This window comes from Equus asinus, chromosome 4 (assembly GCF_041296235.1).
Source record: "Equus asinus isolate D_3611 breed Donkey chromosome 4, EquAss-T2T_v2, whole genome shotgun sequence".
NCBI classification, from domain to species: Eukaryota; Metazoa; Chordata; class Mammalia; order Perissodactyla; family Equidae; genus Equus; species Equus asinus.
Genome location: NC_091793.1, coordinates 134,791,896 through 134,810,405, shown reverse-complemented (window position 1 = coordinate 134,810,405; position 18,510 = coordinate 134,791,896). Strand labels below are relative to the sequence as shown.

General features: G+C 39.0%; 1 long non-coding RNA gene across 1 annotated transcript; it reads left to right on the top strand.

Moving 5' to 3' along the window:
- Nucleotides 1-45: 45 nt before the first annotated feature.
- LOC139039697 (uncharacterized) lies at nt 46-12,426 on the top strand. Its single transcript, XR_001398845.3, has 4 exons — nt 46-212; nt 1,512-1,579; nt 11,711-11,865; nt 12,218-12,426. It is a non-coding gene; the product is annotated as an uncharacterized lncRNA (long non-coding RNA).
- Nucleotides 12,427-18,510: the final 6,084 nt, after the last annotated feature.

Genomic DNA, 18,510 nt, shown 5'->3' with positions numbered 1-18,510 from the left:
CTGCCGCGGCGGGAAGTTCGAACGGAAGTCTGGGGAAGAGCCGGAGGAGAACAAAAGAAAAGGGAGTAAATGAACCACCGACTCCGAGCCCGCAGGGCTGCAGTTGTGACGCATGCACAGCAGCAAGGGCGGCCCGAGGGTCGCTGTCCAATAATCGAGAGTAGAGAGTTTTGAGTTTACCGTGCACCCGCGTCAGTAGGCTCGCCTTTCAGGTGAGGTTTGTCTCGTCCTTCGAGCCTTGAAAGGGACACAGCCCCAAAGGTATAATTGTGTCCTGTAGAGAAATCTGTAGGGAGTCTTCCACTTGCCCTGGCTGAAGGGAATCTCCCCTTTATACCCTCGAGTTTTCGTCGTAGATATACGAAGATTTCTAGGGTCATGGGGAATTTGTGGTTAGAGCTGAAGTCTATTGCATCTGTGATTGGTAGCGGGGAGCACGGCACATGGACAGGGACAGGAACAGGACAAATGGAAGTGAAGGGTTACTTGTTACGCATTTGCTGTCGGTGGTGTTTGCAGCCAACAGGATTTGCTCTTTTAGGGTTTTCAAAAATCATCTTAAACAGTAGGAAAGTCATCTGTCCCCAACAACCATCTGTGGCCAGTTGTGTAGGAATAAGATAGGCCAAATGTACGCTAAAGACAGGGAAGGGAGAGGGGAGGGCCGGTATTCTAAACTCAAGTTGCTTGAGTGGCTTGCTTGTGAGGCAAGACTCTGTCAAGAATCGTGGGGAAGAGAATATTAGAATTAAAAAATTATGGCCAACGTTTATTGAGGCCTTACTCTAGGCCAAGAATCCAACTAAGCACTTCATGTATTAGCTGTTCTGAGTCCGTATATGTGTGGGTTTAAGGGCACATACTGTTTTCTTTCCTTACATATCAAATATTAACAAAGAGCCTTAAATTAAGACACAAATGAGCAAATAATGAAATATAATTTTCTTATGTATACTTATATATTCTTAGTGACTTCATAGAGGTATGCTAACCTACTCTGGTCTAAATTGTTGGGTTCCATCTGACATCATAATAGTGTTACCAATCAAAAATTCTTTCATTATTATTAATAGATAGATCTGCTGCTTTCTAAAAATAACTAGCTAAAAAGAAGCAGAAGCTAATTATAGATATTGAGTCTATAACCATATTTAGGCAACCTTAGCCTTTAGTCTATTTTACAAATCACATACATGTTATTACTTTCTCTTGTTAGGTAGAGGATTACTGAAATGTAATCCAAAAGCCCAAATATATACATGTACTCCAAAGGTAGCTTTTGATTTTTGTGGCCTTGTTTTTAGGTGGACCTTCTGATTGAATCTGTCAGTATTGAAGGGGATGAGGAGTTCTTGTGTTTTAGAAAGAAAATTAATTATAGTAAACACTAAATACTACCAGGTTGTCTCAGTATATGTAAGATAATTGAGGTCTTTGAGAAATACAAATAAATATTTAAAGGGCAAAAGTAAAGAAACAGAGCAAAGTAAGCACAAGTTTTTTTCCCACAGTCAAGGATTTACACAACCTTACAGGGGCCACTTCGGACAAAGTAACAGCTCTCAATTCATCAGTTGAGGTATGTATATTGTTGCTGGTAAGTCATTGACATTGTAATTCCTTCTCACAGGTCTCATTAATATTACCATAATATCTGTTTTCTCTCTCCATCCCCTAGGAAGACCAATTTTGTAAATGACTACTTTTCTAACAAGCATAGGCACAGACAACCCCACCCTTCCCCCTTTATTCCCTCCTAGAGCTGGGCTTTCCTTCCCTGTGAGAGGTCTTACGTGTACAAAGTTACTGCAACCAGTTGTTTGAGTTTACCCCTCCTTTCGAACAGATAGAGATCTCCACAGGGATTTTATTATGCTTATAGTGCCCAAAAGGCCACAGCTCATCTCTGGACTCTTGACAGTTCTCAAGGGATCCTGTGGGGCTCTCAGAACTTTCGTTAAACTACTAAATATAGTAAACAGAAAGAGTTGAAAAATTGGAAGGAATCTGAGAAATGCTTAATTACATTGGAAAGGACAGCAGTAGAAGGTCACAAACTCCAATATCTGCAGAGACTAGGCTATATCATAAATAGTAAAATTGGCCATATGTAGTACAATAGGGAGTGGTAGACTGTAGCAAACTACAGGGAAATGTCATATTCAAAGGAGGCTGTCACTATTCACTACCAGCCAGCTGTAAAATGAAGGCAACATTTTGACAAACTTTCAAATTTCTCAAAGGGAATCAGGTACAAAAATTTTTATGTGTCATTTCTCAATTTATAAAAGTTGAAAACTAATTAAAATTTTTAAAAACATTGTATCAAATTAAATGCATGCATAGGCCAGATTTGGCCTATGGACCATAAATGTGCAATTTCTCAACTAAAAGGTAAAATAAATGGATACTGTAAGGCAGAGAATGCGGGGTGGGGGGGGGGCAGGGGGAGACAGAAGACCTTAAATGTGGACTCCTGTGGGAGATTGAGTAGGAAAGGAATAGAGAAAAACAGATTTTAAAAAGCTTTTTCATGAGATTTGAATTAGATCCCATTTGATATTCTTTGAGAGATTCCAACAAATGTTTTTATTATTTTCAATGTTTCTTTGTTTTGGACAGGCATTTTTTTGTATTTTAATACTCCTCTGTACCAAAACTGGACGTTGAGAGGAGTGGGCTTCATATGAGGTATGCAACAACTTTAGAACATAATTTTGCCTCCAAAATGCCTGATATAATGAGATTAAAGAACAAATTCATCTGGGGATTTGAAAGCTTGTTTTTTGGCTTGTCTCACTAGCTAAGTGACACCCTTTACACTACTCTTATACATATGATTTAAGCACATGCTTCAGCAAAATACAATCACTACATGTCAAGACCTTATGAATTATCTTTAACACTCAAATCCTCAAATGCAATGATTTAGCTGACCATCCTTGCATACATTGAACTTTACCCACTATTAAAAGGGTAGGAAAATTGATTAAAAACTAATAAGTGCTCAACAAAATACTAGCAAGCCAAATCCAGCAACATAAAAAAAGTATTATACACCATGACAAAGTAGTATTTATTTATCCTAGTAATGCATGGTTTGTTTCACATCAGAAGATCAATTAACATTATATACCATATCAATAGAATAAAAAATAAAAATGATATGATCATTTTAATAGTCACAGACAAGGCATTTGACAAAATCTAACGCCCTTTCATGATAAAAACAAAACAAAACACTCAACAAACTAGGAGTAGAAGGGACTTCCTCAACATAATAAAGGGGATCTATGAAAAACCCATAGCTAACACCATACTTAATGGTGAAAGACTGAACGTTTGCTCCCTAAGAACAGGAACAAGATAAAGATGTCTACTCTTGCCACTTCCAATCAACATTTTACTGGAGATTCTAGCCAGGGCAATTAGGCAAGAAAAAAAAAAAGACAAAAGACATTCGGATTGGAATGAAGAAGTAAAATCATGCAGATGACATGATCTTGTATATAAAAAATCTTAAGGAATCCACTGAAAACTATTAGAAGTAAATGAGTTCAGCAAGGTTGCTAGATATAAGATCAGTATACAACCGTCAATTGTATTTCTATATACTAGCAATGAACAATCTAAAAATGAAATTAAGAAAACAATTCCATTTACAATAACATCAAAAAGAATAAAATACTTAGGAATAAGTTTAATGAAAGAAGTGAAGAACTTGTATACTGAAAGCTAAAAACTCTTGTTGAAAGAAATTTAAAAAGACCTAAATAAATGGGAAGACACTCCATGTTTGTAAATCAGAAGACCGAATGTTGTTAAGATAGCAGTTCTCTCCAAATTGATCTACAGATTCAACACAATTCAAAATCCCAGTTGCGTTTTTTGCATAAATGTACAAGTTTATCCTAAAATTAAAAGTGACCCAAAATAGCCAAAACAGTCTTGAAAATAGATGATCAAAGTTGGAGGATTCATAATTCCCTCACTTCAAAGCTTACTACACAGCTATGGTAATCAAGACAATGTTGTACTGGCATAAGGATAGACATATAGAACAATAGAATCAAATTGAAAGTCCAGAAATAAACCTTAAGTTTATGGTCAGTTGATTTTCAACAGGGTGCCAAGATAATTCAGTGGAGAGAGAAGTCTTTTCAACAGTGGTGCTCAGGCAACTGGGTAGCTACATGAAAAGAATGAAGTTAGACCCCTTCCTAACACGATACATAAAAACTAACTCAAAATGGATCATAGACCTAAACATATCAGCCAAAACTATAAAACTCTTAGGAAAAAAATAGGAGTAAATCTTCATGACCTTGCCGTAGCCAAATCTGTTGTTATTATGGTCAAAAGCACAACAGTCAAAAGAAAAAAATAGGCAAATTGGACTTCATCTAAATAAAAACTTTTGGTGGTTCAAAGGACACTAATAGAAAGTGAAAAAAAAAAACCCCACAGAATGGGAGAAAATATTGGGAAATCACATATCTGATCCAATATATATTAAGTATTCTTACCGTTCAACAATAAAAAGGCAAATGACCCAATTTAAAAAATAAGCAAAGGATCTGAATAGATATTTTGCAGAAGATATACAAATGGACAATAAGGACATGACAGATACTCAACATCATTAGCCACTAGGGAAATGCAGATCAAAACCACAAGAGATACAACTTCATATACACTGGGATGGCTATAACAAAAAAATACAGATAATAACTAGTGTTGGTGATGATGTGGACAAGTTGGAATCCTCATGCTTTGCTGGTAGAAACCGTGCAACTACTTTAGAAAACAGTTTAACAGTTTTTCAAAATGTTAAACATAGCTTTGCCATATAACCAAAAATTCCACTCCTGGTATGTATATACTCAAGAGAAATGAAAACATATATCCATACAGCAACTTGTTTACAAATGTTCATAGTAGCGTTATTTGTAACAGCCAAAAAAGTGGAAAAACTCAAATGTCCATTAACTGATGAATGAATAAATAAAATATGGTGTGTTCATACAATGAAATATTATTCAGTAATAAAAAGGAGTGAAGTACTGATATATCCTGTAACATGGATTAACCTTGAAAAAATTATGCTGAGTGGAAAATGCTAGTCACAAAAGACCAAATATTGTATGAGTCCATTTATATGAGGTGTCTGGAAATAGCACATCTATAGAGAAAGAAATTAGATTAGTGGTTACATAGAGCTGGGGAGGAGGACTAATTAAAAACTAGGCTCTAAGTCCAGCCCACACTTGAGGGGAGGAGAAATAGGCTCTACGTTTTTAAGGAAGAGTGTCAAAACTCTCATGGACATATTTTAAAACAATCACACCCAGGTTTCACTCCAGATGCATTAGAATTTAGAGATCTTTGAACTGAAGCACAAGAAGAATAAAATAAGAGATGAAGTAGACTTGGCTAAGATATTATTTACAAAACAAACATAAAATGACTCTGAAAGGTGGAAAAAAATAAAGGAGACAGGCCAGGGACCTTGGGAATCAAGGAACAATAAAGAGGGGATTATCTTGGCTTTTCTTTTTCACCTCATAAATTGCAGAATTGAAGCTAAAGAACCCAGCAACTCAGAAACTCCAATAGGCAAAGACAATAGAAGTCTCAGGAAAGGCCTGCTCTCTCTAAACAAAACACCAGGAAAAGGGGAAGCCTTGCAAGATAGAAAAGTTTTAGAGAATAACCATTCTACTCCAGCCAATATCACAGAAAAAACTGGTCCCAACCAACAAGCAAAGACTAAAAGGGGAGCCTAGACTTCTGCCCTCATGTTATAACGAGGTGCCTCAACATCCATGCCAGGGTGGTATCAGAGAAGGCCAAGTAGAGAGCCTAGACTTTCATCTCCATCACCAGTAACATGCCTTCTCCTCCCCACACGGTGTCAGTGGATATCATATGCAGAGTCAGGACTTTGACCACTGACCAGCAATTTATGAGCCACTCCTACCACAGTGTCATCATAGAACAGATGGGGAGCCAGAATATCTATCTCCATCCAGCAGTAAGAAGGAGCCCTTCCCTCTTATTTATTGTTGAAATAGGCCAAGTGGGGAATCTGGACTTCTACCTCTACCTGGAAGTAACAAGATAGCAACCCTTCTCCCCTGCTGGAGTAGTATCAAAGAAAGCAAGTTAAAACCAAAGATTTGTGTAAGATATAGAGTCATATAACATAATATGAAAAATTCCAGGTTTCCTTTGAAAACCACTTGTCATACCAAGAATGAGGTAAATCTCAAACTGAATGAAAAGACAACCAATTTCACAGTAGTGTGACGTCAGAGATATTAGAATTAACTGTCAAATATTTTAAAGCAGCAATGATAAAAACGCTTCAACAAGCAATTACAAACACACTTGAAACAAAAATTGGAAAGCCTCAACAAAGAAAAAGTCTCAACGATGAGATAGAAGATATAAAGAAGAACCTAAATAAAAGATACAGTGGTTGGGCTCAAAAGCAGAATGCAGTGAATAGAGGAAAGAATCAGTGAACCTAAAGATAGAGTAATAGAAATTACCACATCTGAGCAACAGAGAGAAAATAAATTGCAAAAAAAATAAACAAACAGAGCCTTAGAGGCTTGTGAGAGTATCACAAAATATCTGACATTTGGGCCATTAGAGTGGGAAGAGAGGATAAAAAGAGTACGGTTGAAAATGTACTTAAAGAAATAGTGGCTAAAAGAGGTTCCCAAATTTATCAAGAGACTTAACCTACAGATTCAAGAATCTGAATGAGTCCCAAAAAGGATAAATCCAAACAAATCTATGCCATGACACATCATAGTTAAACTTGTGGAAACTAAAGACAAATAAAAAACCTTGAAAGCATCCAGAGAAAACTGAGACTTTACCCACAGGGAAAAAACAATTCAAATGACAGCAAATTTCTCATCAGAAACCATGGAAGCCAGAGGGAAGTAACACAATGCTTTTCAAGTGCTGAAAGAAAAGAACTGTCAAGAATCCTATACCCAGTGAAAATATCTCTAAGGAATGAAGGGAAAATGAAGCCATTTTCAGAAGAAAGAAAGCTAAGAGTATTTGTCACCAGGAGACTTATCCTAAAAGAATGGCTGAAGGAAATTCTCTAAACAGAAAAGAAACAATAAAAGAAGGAATGTTGGCATATCAGGAAGGAAGAAAGAACATGGTAAGCAAAAATATGGGTAAATACAATAGGCCTTCCTTTTCCTCTTGAATTTTCTAAGTTATGTTTGACAATTGAACCCAAAATTATAACAATCTGATGCTATAATTTTTCTTCTATATACATGTATAAATGTATAGAGGAAATATTTAAGTCAATTATATTATAAGTGGGGAGGGGCAAAGGGAGGTAAAGTTTCTATAGTTCACTCAAACTGGTAAAATGATGATACCAGTAAACTGTGACAAGTAATGGATATATAATGGAGTACCTGGAGCAGCCACTTAAAAGTATACAGAGATACACTAAAAACACCATAGGTGAATCAAAATGGGATTCTGAAAATGCTCAAGCAACCTGTAGGAAAGTAGGAAAAAGAAGACAGGTGTGGGCAGACCAGGAGGAAGAGAACAAACAAAACTTTAAATGACAGACTGAAACCCTAAACATATCAATAATATATTAAATATAAATGGTCTAAGTACACTAATTAAAAGACAGAGATTGGCAGAGGTGATTAAAAAACACATCCTAACTATATCCTATCCACAAGCAACTCACTTCAAATATAATGATAAAGGCAGATAAAAAGTAAAAGGATGGAAAAAGATATATCTTGCAAACATTAAACAACGTAAAGCAGTAGTGGTGATATTAATATCAGATAAAGTAGACTTCAGAGCAAAGAGAATTACTATAGTTCTGCAATATGTTACCATAAAGGGAACCTGAGCAAAAGATAGACTGGAATTCTCTGTATTATTTCTACAACTACACATGAATCTACAGTTATTTGAAAATAAGTTTAATTTAAAAAATTTGATCAGGCTCATTTTTGATCTTCTTACTGCAGGCAACAGTTTTGTTATCACATAACATTGGTCACCATTTTTCAAGGTTGCAATATAATTTCGTGGTTGTGTAGTACTCCAGATTCCCCACACTGCCACCAGTCTCAAATATCAATGTAGGCCTTTTGTGGGGGTGGGGGAGGCAGGGGAGAATGTCATTATTCCTGATATGTGAAGAAAACCTGACCATTTACCAGAGAATGAAAACAAAAGAAAACCAGAGAATGATCAAATCCCTAGTTTTAGTCCCTGAAGGCCTAGGCTGCTTTTGTTTCGGAATTACCTCAGCAGCCTTTTCTTTGTTAAAGCACAACTTTTTCGTTTTTTATTAATGTGCATGAATTGTATATATATTGCTTAGTGAATTTTTAAATTAATAACTTTATGTTTAGAGCAGTTTTCGGTTTATAGAAAAATTGAGTGGAAAATACAGAGATATTCCCATATTTCTCTAGCCCCTCACCCCAGTTTTGCTATTATATACATCTTCCATTAGTGTGGTTTGTTACATTTGATGAGCCAATGTTGTTACATTATTATTAACTAAATCCATCGTTCATTTTATGATTTTGTGAAATGTATAATGCTGTGTTTCCACCATTACAGTATCACACTGAATAGTTGCACTACCTAAATATCTCCTGTGCTCCACTTATTTACCCTTCCCTCCCTCCGCTTGAACCCCTGGCGATCTCTGATCTTTTTACTGTCTCCATAGTTTTGCCCTTTCCAGAATGTTATATAGCTGAAATTATATAGTGTGTAGGCTTTTCAGAATAACTTCTTTCACTTAGCACTATGCATTTGTTTCCTCCATGTCTTTTTGTGACATAATAGCTCATTTTTCAAAATTGCTGAATAATGTTTCATCATACTGATGCACCACATTTTGTTTATCCATTGACCTGTTGAAAGACATCTTGGTTGCTTCCAAGTTTTGGAAATTGTGAGTAAAGCTACTATAAACACTCGTGTGCAGGCTGTAGTGTGGACATAAGTTTTCGAGTCATTTGGGTAAATACCAAGGACTGGAACTGCTGCATCGTATGGTAAGGGTATGTTTAGTTTTGTGAGAAACTGCCAAACTGTCTTCCAAAGTGGCTGTGCCATTTTCATCCCCACCAACAACGAGAGTTCCTGTTGCTTCACATCCTCATCAGTATTTGGTTTTGTCAGTGGTTTGGATTTTAGCCATTCTAATAGATGTGTAGTGTTATCTCAATGTTTTATTTTGTAATTCTCTGATGACATATGATGTTGAGTATCTTTTCATATGCTTATTTGCCACCTGTATATCTTTTTTGGTGAAGTGTCTGCGCAGATCTTCTGCCCATTTTTAAATTGAGTTGTTAGTTTTCTTTTTGCTGGGTTTTAAGTATTCTACATACATTTTGGATACCAATCCTTTACGAGATATGTGTTTTGCAAAGATTTTCTCCCAACCTGTGACTTCTCTTTTCATTCTCCTAACAGTCTTTCACAAAGCAGAAGGTTTTTTTTTCTGTTTGCTGAGGAAGATTAGCCTTGAGCTAACATCTGTTACCAATCCTCCTCTTTTGTTTTTTTCGTTGGGGAAGATTAGCCCTGAGCTAACATCTGTGCCAGTCTTCCTCCACTTTATATGTGGGTCACCACCACAGCATGGCTGATGAGTGGTGTAGGTCTGTGCTCAGGATCTGAACTTGCAAACCCAGGCCACCAAAGTGGAGTGTGCTGAACTTAACCACTATGCCACGGGGCTGGCCCCACAAAGCAGAAGTTTTTAATGAATCAACTTATCAACTTTTTCTTTCATGGATTGTGCTTTGGGTGTTGTGTCTAAAAGCCATTGCCAAACCCAAAGTCATTTAGATTTTCTCATATGTTATCTTCCAGGAGTTTTATGGTTTTGCATTTTACATTTACATTTTGAGTTAATTTTTGTGGAGGGTGTGAGATCTGTGTCTAGATTTATTTTTTTGCATATGTATGTACAGTTGTTCCAGCACCATTTGTTGAAAAGACTGTCTTTGCTCCACTGTATTACCTTTGCTCTTTTGTCAAAGATCATTTGGCTATATTTATGTGATTCTATTTCTGGGCTCTCTGTTCTGTTCCAATCATCTTGTCAGTCGCCGTCTAATAATTTCTATTTGCTTATGTTGATTTGAATTGAATTTTTATCAATTGCTGCTGAAATATCACTGATTAATTCAAGCCCTTGGTACATGCCAAGCACTGTGCTAATCTCTTTACATAAATTTAATCACAACAGTCTTTTGAAATAAATGAGGAAACTTGGGGTTTGGGAGTTTAAGTAATATGTTCAAGATCATGTCACTAGTGAGTGACCCAGGTCTGTCTGCCTGTCTCTACAGTACTGCCTGTCAAAGATGACTTTGATAGTCCTTACTCAGACTATTACAGTTGCTCTAATAGTCTTCCTTCTGCTAATTACTGCCTTGAGTTACACTACAGTTGCCTTCTAGATTAAGCATTTAAAGCCTAACCTACCTCTGCTGCTTTTTTCTAGTACTCTCTTCGATGCTCAGTGGGGCTATTCTATGATCTTCTATTACACTCTCTGCTTTACTCTATCAGTATGTGACCTAACCTATTCCCTACGCTTGCTGCATCTCCAAGTATTAAGATTCCTTTTGTCAGAGGCCATCTCAAATGCCACCTTCTATATTGACCCTTCTCAATTTTGCATCCCCACCTCACCCTAAAACTGGAACTGAGTGCTCCCTCCTTGAAATAACTGAAGCATTTCATTTAAACCTCAGCTGTGGCACGTCTTATGCCTTGTTTTTTAGTTATATGAGTTTGACTCATCCTTACTACTAGACAGTTGTCTTCTTGACATCTTGTATACTGTGTAGACCCTGACATTCGTTTAAAAAATTTCATTGAGTTCATAATATCTATACCAAAAACTGCACTAAATCGTGGGGTGGCAAAGACAAAAGACATCACCACTGACTTAAAAAAGTTTATAGTCTAGGAGGAGAGGCCAGACCGGAGTGCAGTTACTTTTCTGTAATTTGAGTTCTAATACGAAAGTAAACCTCCAGTACTGCGGGGCAGAGCACAGAGTACAGAGTACCTAATACAGTGTAAGTTTGGGAAGGAGAGAAGACATATTAGAGGACAGCCATAGGAGTCAGGCTGCTGAATTAACAACATAGGCAGTAGCAGGAAGGCCTAAGAGAGCATCGCGGGTTTGGAGTGAAGCAGGGTTCACTATACTACAGTGTTTGAGTTCAAGAGCGGCAGAGAATAAAAAGGTAGGATACTCAAAGAAATTTCTGAGCCTTGCAAAGGAGTTTACATTGTTATCCTGAAGGACGCGAAAGTGATTGTAAGGTTTTAAGCAAGGAAATATCATGATCTCACTCCCGCATGGGTGGATCACTCTGACAGTTACGTGGATCAGAGATTGGGTTAGCTGGGCCTAAGGACAGGGAGGGAGACCAGCTGGCAGGGTGTTGCAGTAGTCTAGGTTAAACAATGTTAGGATCTGAAGAGAGGACAGCTTTGAGAGGTTTAGGAGATAGAATTTATAAAACTTGATATGGAGGTAAAGTAATTCTTTAAGCTCTCATATTCTCTACACGGGGGATCATCTGAACAGTAACTTTCTCATGCTGACTTAAGGAGATACTTTTTCCTATTCCACTGTATGTGTTGCCAGGATCCATCTCCTTCCTCCTGACCACCAGCAACGATCTCACCAAGAGAGCCTGTACTACCAAAGGCCTCTTCCGGGAGGCTGTGCTTTATTGTCAGAGCCTCTGACGCTGCTAGAGACAGAGGAGCCGCTGCTCGCACTGCTGCCCCGGGAGAGAGGTACTACTAAAATGAAAATTACAGCTCATCGTTTCTTAGAAGTAGTGTTAAAAGATAGGTACTTAGGTACTCATATGTTAAATGGCCACTTTATGGTCTATTCCAGGAACATAAAACTGTTTATGGCACTCCGATTACAAGTTCTAAACAAGCTTCTCTTAAAAAAATGTGAAAGCTAAGTTGAGGGCTTCTTATCTATACTGCTGTACTGAGGAGTGGGGAGCAGTTCACCTCAGCAAGAAGGAATATTTTGTTGCTGACATCGTTTAGAATTGCTGTCACATGATGATGATGATGATAAAGTAGACCTATTTTTAGCCTGTTGTAGCATTGTCTTTAAATTTTCTTGCAGCTAATGCTCCCTTGCTGCCTGCACCTGGAACCGATGCTTCCACTCTCCCTTCCACCCCACCACTTGGTACACCTCTGCTTATTTATCAATTAGAACTTGGGAAATGGAAATCAGAGTTACCTTGTGAGACAAGGAAGAATTCTGAAGGAAGAAAGCCTGGACATGAATCTAGGTTCTCCATTTTACCAATAAAATGATCTTGGACTGGTAACAATTTCTGAGACTCAATTTTCCCATAATTAAAATAGGGTTAAAATATTTATTTTGTTTGAATTAAATAATATAGTAATGTAGTGTATCTAAACTACCTGGCACTTAGCATATATTCTCAACAAATATTAATTCTCTCCTGTAATTAACATTGTCTTATTTTCTGGCCTCTCAGGATGTTTTGAACATATTTGCTATGTTTAGGGAATTTCCAACCTTAACATAAGTGCTGCTTCCCCAAGCTAGACTCTGAAAATGAAATCTCCAGGCTCTCACAGCTGGGGGCACACGTGTGACCTAGGCATCCCCATTCAGCACACCTGCATGAGATTTGGAAGTTAGAAGCTTGGGGAAGAAAAGATTCTTCTTGGAAGCCAAGTTGCCGATAAAAGCATCTGACATTTGGGGGTGGCAGTGCTTGTGAGGTTGAATTCCTAGTGCAGAAGCGGCCTTGGTGGGCAGTGGGAGTGGCAGCAGGTGCCTATAGGTTTGTTGGTGCAGTGGTAAGTAGTGGCCTTGACTTTCTCATTGGACCAGTTCTATGGGGTAGTTGCAAGCATCGTTCCTGGAAGCTTAGTTCCATAGCTCTTCCTCCAGCTTCCCAACAATTTTCTGAGTTCTCCCATCTCCTTTTAGTAAACTTATTTTCTGCTCACTCAGCCAGAATGAGCTTCTGTTACTTGCAACTAGGAGCCCTGACTGATACACATTTCTGCATTTGAAGCATTGTTACCTGGGAGTAACAGGACAAGAAGAATGTCAAGGTAGAGGCAGTAACAGTATAATTATAATCACTTTAAACAAAGATACATAATTCTGGAAAGCAAATCCTAGAAAAGCTTAGTGAGCTATAATTCAGTGGAGATTGAGAAATGTAGCTTTTGAGGAGAGTATATGTAATGTTAGGATACTTTTGCCAAATTTCTCCTTCTCTATTACTAAGGGAAATAGTTAAGAGAACTTGGGCTTTCATGTTGCCCAGAAGAAATAATTTCAGAACCAGTTTATGAAAAAAAAATTTAATCCCTGGATATTGACTCTGCAGAGCCGTCCCAAATGAGTTTATCAATTCAAGTCAAAGCCAGAATCAAAATAAATCAGGCATTATATGGCGTATTAAATTTCTGGAGCTCAATTCCGTTCCCTTAATCTCTTAGCAGCAGTAACAGAGTGGGGGCTCTCACTCATTGCAGTGGGGAAATAACAAAGCCAGAGTAAAATTGCTGTTGCAAAATGAAGCACCTCACCACATTTCCATCGAATGCTTTAGAGTTCATGAATCTCCCAGGAGCCAGAAAAACACAGCGAAGTCTTTAAAAGTGAATCCAGATGTCACCCATCACCATAGCAGTGCTTTAATTATCAAAAAACAAAGAAATAACTCCTTAGGTACATTCTAAGCAGGTGTTTCTTCCCAGAAAACAGAATAACTGAAGAAACAGCTGGGGCATTATATCTGCTTCAAGACTAGGGAGGAAAACTACAACCGAAATCACAGAGACTACCAGAGGGAGCACAGACAAGTCACAGTTATTGGAATTTTGCAAGAATTAGTCTACACAATATAATGACTGATTAATATTAATTACTCCATTTTACAGATGGGAAAACTGAGTGCCTTACACGGCAGCCATTTCTCATTCAAATTCTGTCAGTCTTCAGCAAGTTCACTACATAATGAACATATTTTGCAAGATCTTTTAATTTTACCATATAGCATGGAGTGGTTTTTTAGAAAACATTTGTATATTTTAACACAAATAATCCATTCCATTTTGGGAAAGTTAGAAAATAAAGATAAGCAAAACGAAACCTTAAAACCATCTCTACTAACTGATTTTTTAACTGGGATTTTATAACCAGGTCCATGGTTGGGGTCAGGGGATCTGTGAACCTCTGAAACTCAGCAAGAAATGACAGTGTGCATTTCTCTAGAGTGAGGGTCCGTACCCCTTTTATCAGCTTCTCAAAGTGTCTATCATTCAAAAATTGAGAACTACCTCTATCCTCCTGGACTTTATATAATGTGACTGGAGGAACAAAGACACCACCAACAAAAACAGTCACAGCCTGAGAAGGAAGATGACCTTTGTCTAAAATGTTACATGGGCCAAACCAAGTAGTAGTTTCTAATATTTGGCTTGGCCTTGGTGCAGTGGTCTTGCAAAATTATGGAACATTAGGAAAATATTTTCTTTCTTCCTTAAGGATTTTCTTTTTTGTTTTTGTGCATGTCTGTGTCCGTGCAATCTAACAGTTACCTGCTGGACAAATAGAAAAATAAAGAGATAAAGAGATGCTTTTGCAGCTCACATTGGTGGGAAGATCTGGCAGAAATAATAAAGTATCTGCAAGCAGCAGCAGAGTCAAGGTGGTGATCTTGTGGCTGAATAATTAAGACCTGAAAATACTTGATGGCAGAGGAAAAAAGCCAGATGAAAAGGGAAGAGTGAGAAGATAAATAAGAAAGTGAAAGAACTGCTGAAGTGTGCATAAAAGAGCTGGGAGTAAGGGCTTCGTGACTGAAAATGAGAGGGAATTGGCGGACCATCTTCCTTTGATGTTAATGAGACAGTAAAAAGGAAAAACACTGAGAGATACCCTTTGGTGAAAAACACTTAGATGGATAGGTTAATTGATGCATTACATCATCCGTTAACAAACTCTTAGAGAGAAGTTACTATGTGTGAAGCACTATGGATAGAAACATGCATAAGAAATAACTCTTGGCCCAAGGAATTTACAGCATAACTGGGAAGACAAATATAAATCAGTTCTGCAAAGCAGCGGAGTCACAAACGATGAATAGTAATGTTTGTGAGATCAAAGTGGGAGTGGTGAGGAAAGGCATTAAGGAATGGTGCTCGAAATGGGTCTTGAAATATGAGTAAGGTGTGTTGTTACCTGGCAGACAAGAAGAGAAAGGACAACCCAGGAGGAGAGGGCAAGCACCAAGGCCTGTGGGGGTGAGAAAGCATAGCTCATGGAAAGTGCCATGTAGACTGATGCGGTGGGAGAACAAAGGACTCAGTGGGCGTGGGCTCCCTAGTGATGCTGCTGGTTTCTGCAAAAGCCCAGGGCAAAAAAGGGAGATCCTCAACTATGGCAGTGACACTGGGGAGAGGGAAGAGAGGATAAGGAGAGAAATACTTAGAAAGTAAGAGTCTCAGGATTTAGAACCTCTTGGGAAAGCCGTTGTGAACCCTTGCCCCCAAACTGCACTGTCAACAAACGACATATTGATACCTTAAAGTTAGAATCAAAGTCCCACCCGCCTTTAGGAGACTATAAGAAACGGTTCTATGATGTCTCACATCTCTGTTTACCTGTTTATCTCATTTGGGCCAAGCTTCCCCCAAATTTGTTGTTAGTGCCATCCAGTCAATTCTGACTCCTGCCACCCTGTGGACAGCAGAGCAGAAGCCTGCCCACTCTTTCTGTGCCATCCTCTCCCCTTCCAGCGCTCTACCAGACAGTGCTCTCTGCTATTCACAGGGTTTTCATGGCCAGTTTTTCTCAAGTGGGTGGTCCTTCTCCCTAGTCTCAGTCTGGAAGCTCCACTGAAACTTGTCCACTATATGTGACCCTGCTGGTATTTGAAATGCCAGTGGCATAGCTTTCAGCACCACAGCAACGTGCAGCTGCCACAGGATAACAACCTACAGACAGCGCCCACCTCCTTCACTGTGGTCTCCAAAATGCCCCCAGAATGGCTTACTCTGTGATGAGCAAACTGCCCTACAGCCTCAACCTCCTGTCTGAGTGACTCCTTGCGTTAACAGAGCTTCCTCAGCTCTGATGTCCTTGCTGCTCTTGCAGCTCTCCATGTGGAAACTTTTTGTCTCACATCTAAAGTGCTCAGGGCTAAGAGGTGGACTAGATGGCTTTGCATCCCATAGCTTCCTTCAAACCACTTCACTCCTTCTCCTCTTTCTTCAAGACTCATCCCCCTGACCCCCATCCCCAATATTTAATGTCCTCCCTCCCATCTCATCCATTGAAGACTTCAGCTTTCACAGTCTTTCTCCTCACCTCCTCCTCCTATGTCATCCTTAGAACTTTGTCATTCATGCAGAGAACACGTTTTCATCCACACTCCCATGGCCATTTCCTGAATTTATCAGACCCAGAGTTTGCACTACCTCTGAAGTCTTGGCTGCAAATATCTGGCTTTTTCACCGTTGTCCTTTTATCTTTTCAGCTCTTTCTCTGTAGACCTCCCACAGCCACGATTTGTTGATTTAACTGAGACTCCCAGTACCCTGCCCTCACCCATTTTCATTATCACTTAACCCCTTTTTCCCCTCTACCTGCCTTTTTTTCTGGCTTAAATTCTACGGGTGATTATGATGATGACTCCTTTGATAGTACCTATCTTTGCCTCTTTGCTCATTCTGCCTGGAGAAGTAGAGAAACTCGTCTGATTGGAATATTTGGGAAGGATATACTGGGCATGCTCAGCTCAACTCTGCCCTTTTTTGCCTTGGTAACAAGCCCGCCTACAAAAAGCACACGTTCCCCTGTACCCCTGTAAGGGCAGGCTCTGTCTGTGCAAAGACGGGAGGAGGCCTGCCCTGGCCGAGTGCTGCACTGTGGTGGGGGACAGGCTAATTCTGGAAACTCATTTCTGTTTTCCCTTTTGTCCAGGGTCTTCCAGTCATACTGGTCTTTGATTTCCTGGAATAACCCAACTCTTCACATCTTCAGGGCCTTTGTCTTTCTCTGTCTGATTCACTGGTTCTTCTGTTCCTGTTTTGGCTAGGTTTTAATTTTTTCAGGCCTCAATGTACACCTCTCTAAAGAAGTCTTCCCTGACTTCGCTATTTAAGGTAGGTTGTGCTTATCTCAGCCTTTTGTGGAGTTTAGTTTGAACTGAATGTATTGATCTGGAACTCAAAAGAGAAGGCATATACTAATTAGGATTTCAACATATGGAAGCATATAAGATGGCCCAAGGAAACAGTGTTGAATAAGTAGGGGGCCAAGATCAGAACTCTGAAGAACCTATAAGATTTGTTTATAGGAAGAGAATTCTGTGATGTAAGTTGAGAATGAGCGGTCAGAGGGATAGGAGTACCTTAAGACAGGCGAGGAAGGGGAGAGCTCTAAGAAGGGGTTAGTTCACAATATAGAAAGCTGCAGAGCAATGGAAAAGGACCAGTGCTGAAAACTCAAAAGGAATCCACAGGTGAGGCCCAGGCCTTTGTTACTTTCGCAAGAGAAATTTTATCGTAAGTAGTGGATTGAAGAGTGAATTAGAGATGTAGAAAGGTTTACAATAAATATTTTTGGAAACTTGGCTGTGAAAAAGAGAGAGGTGAGACAGTGGCTAGAGGGGAACCAAGGACCAAAGATAATTTTTTTTTTAAGATTGGAAAAGATTTCACCAGTTTATAGGTGGAGCTAAAGTATCAAAAAGAAAGAGAGAAATTGGTGGTACAGATAGGAGATGCTATTTGCTAGAGAAGGCAAGCGGTAGCAGGGTACTTAGCCTTGAGGAGGAGTAGCTAATTCTCCTTCTAGCATATGGACACTTCTTCCTCTGACTCTGGAGGGAAGAATGCACATGGACATAGGTAAGTTTGGGAGACAGATGGACTGGAAAGGGAGAGTTTTCTGTGAGGAAGGAAGCAGGGCCATCCATGGCGAACATGAGAGTAGGGGTGTTGAGGAGAGTGGTAGAGTTTATAATAGCTCTTGGGATGGTAGGTGAGTTGAGAGAGGGAGTTTTCACCGAAGGATAATAAGAGGATTGGCAAATAGCGATAAAGCTTCAAGTGAGACCAGGGTGAATCTTTGTCCACAAACTCAGGTCTTCAGAAAATACCACACTCCCAATTTAAATTTAACTCTGAGCCACATGTTAACAAAGCTGGAGAGTAATTCATTCTCAGTCATTATTGAGGCTCCCTAACCTTCTCCCCCTAGAATTATACAAAAGCCATTACCGCAGAGACCCCTCCAGGCACCTGGGTCTGAGTCATTGGCTCATTGTGTTTACTACTGAAACAACCACTGCCCCCACACGTGACCAGTCTTTAGATCCAGTGCCTCTGCCGCCTGCTTAGGGAATAGGAATCTTT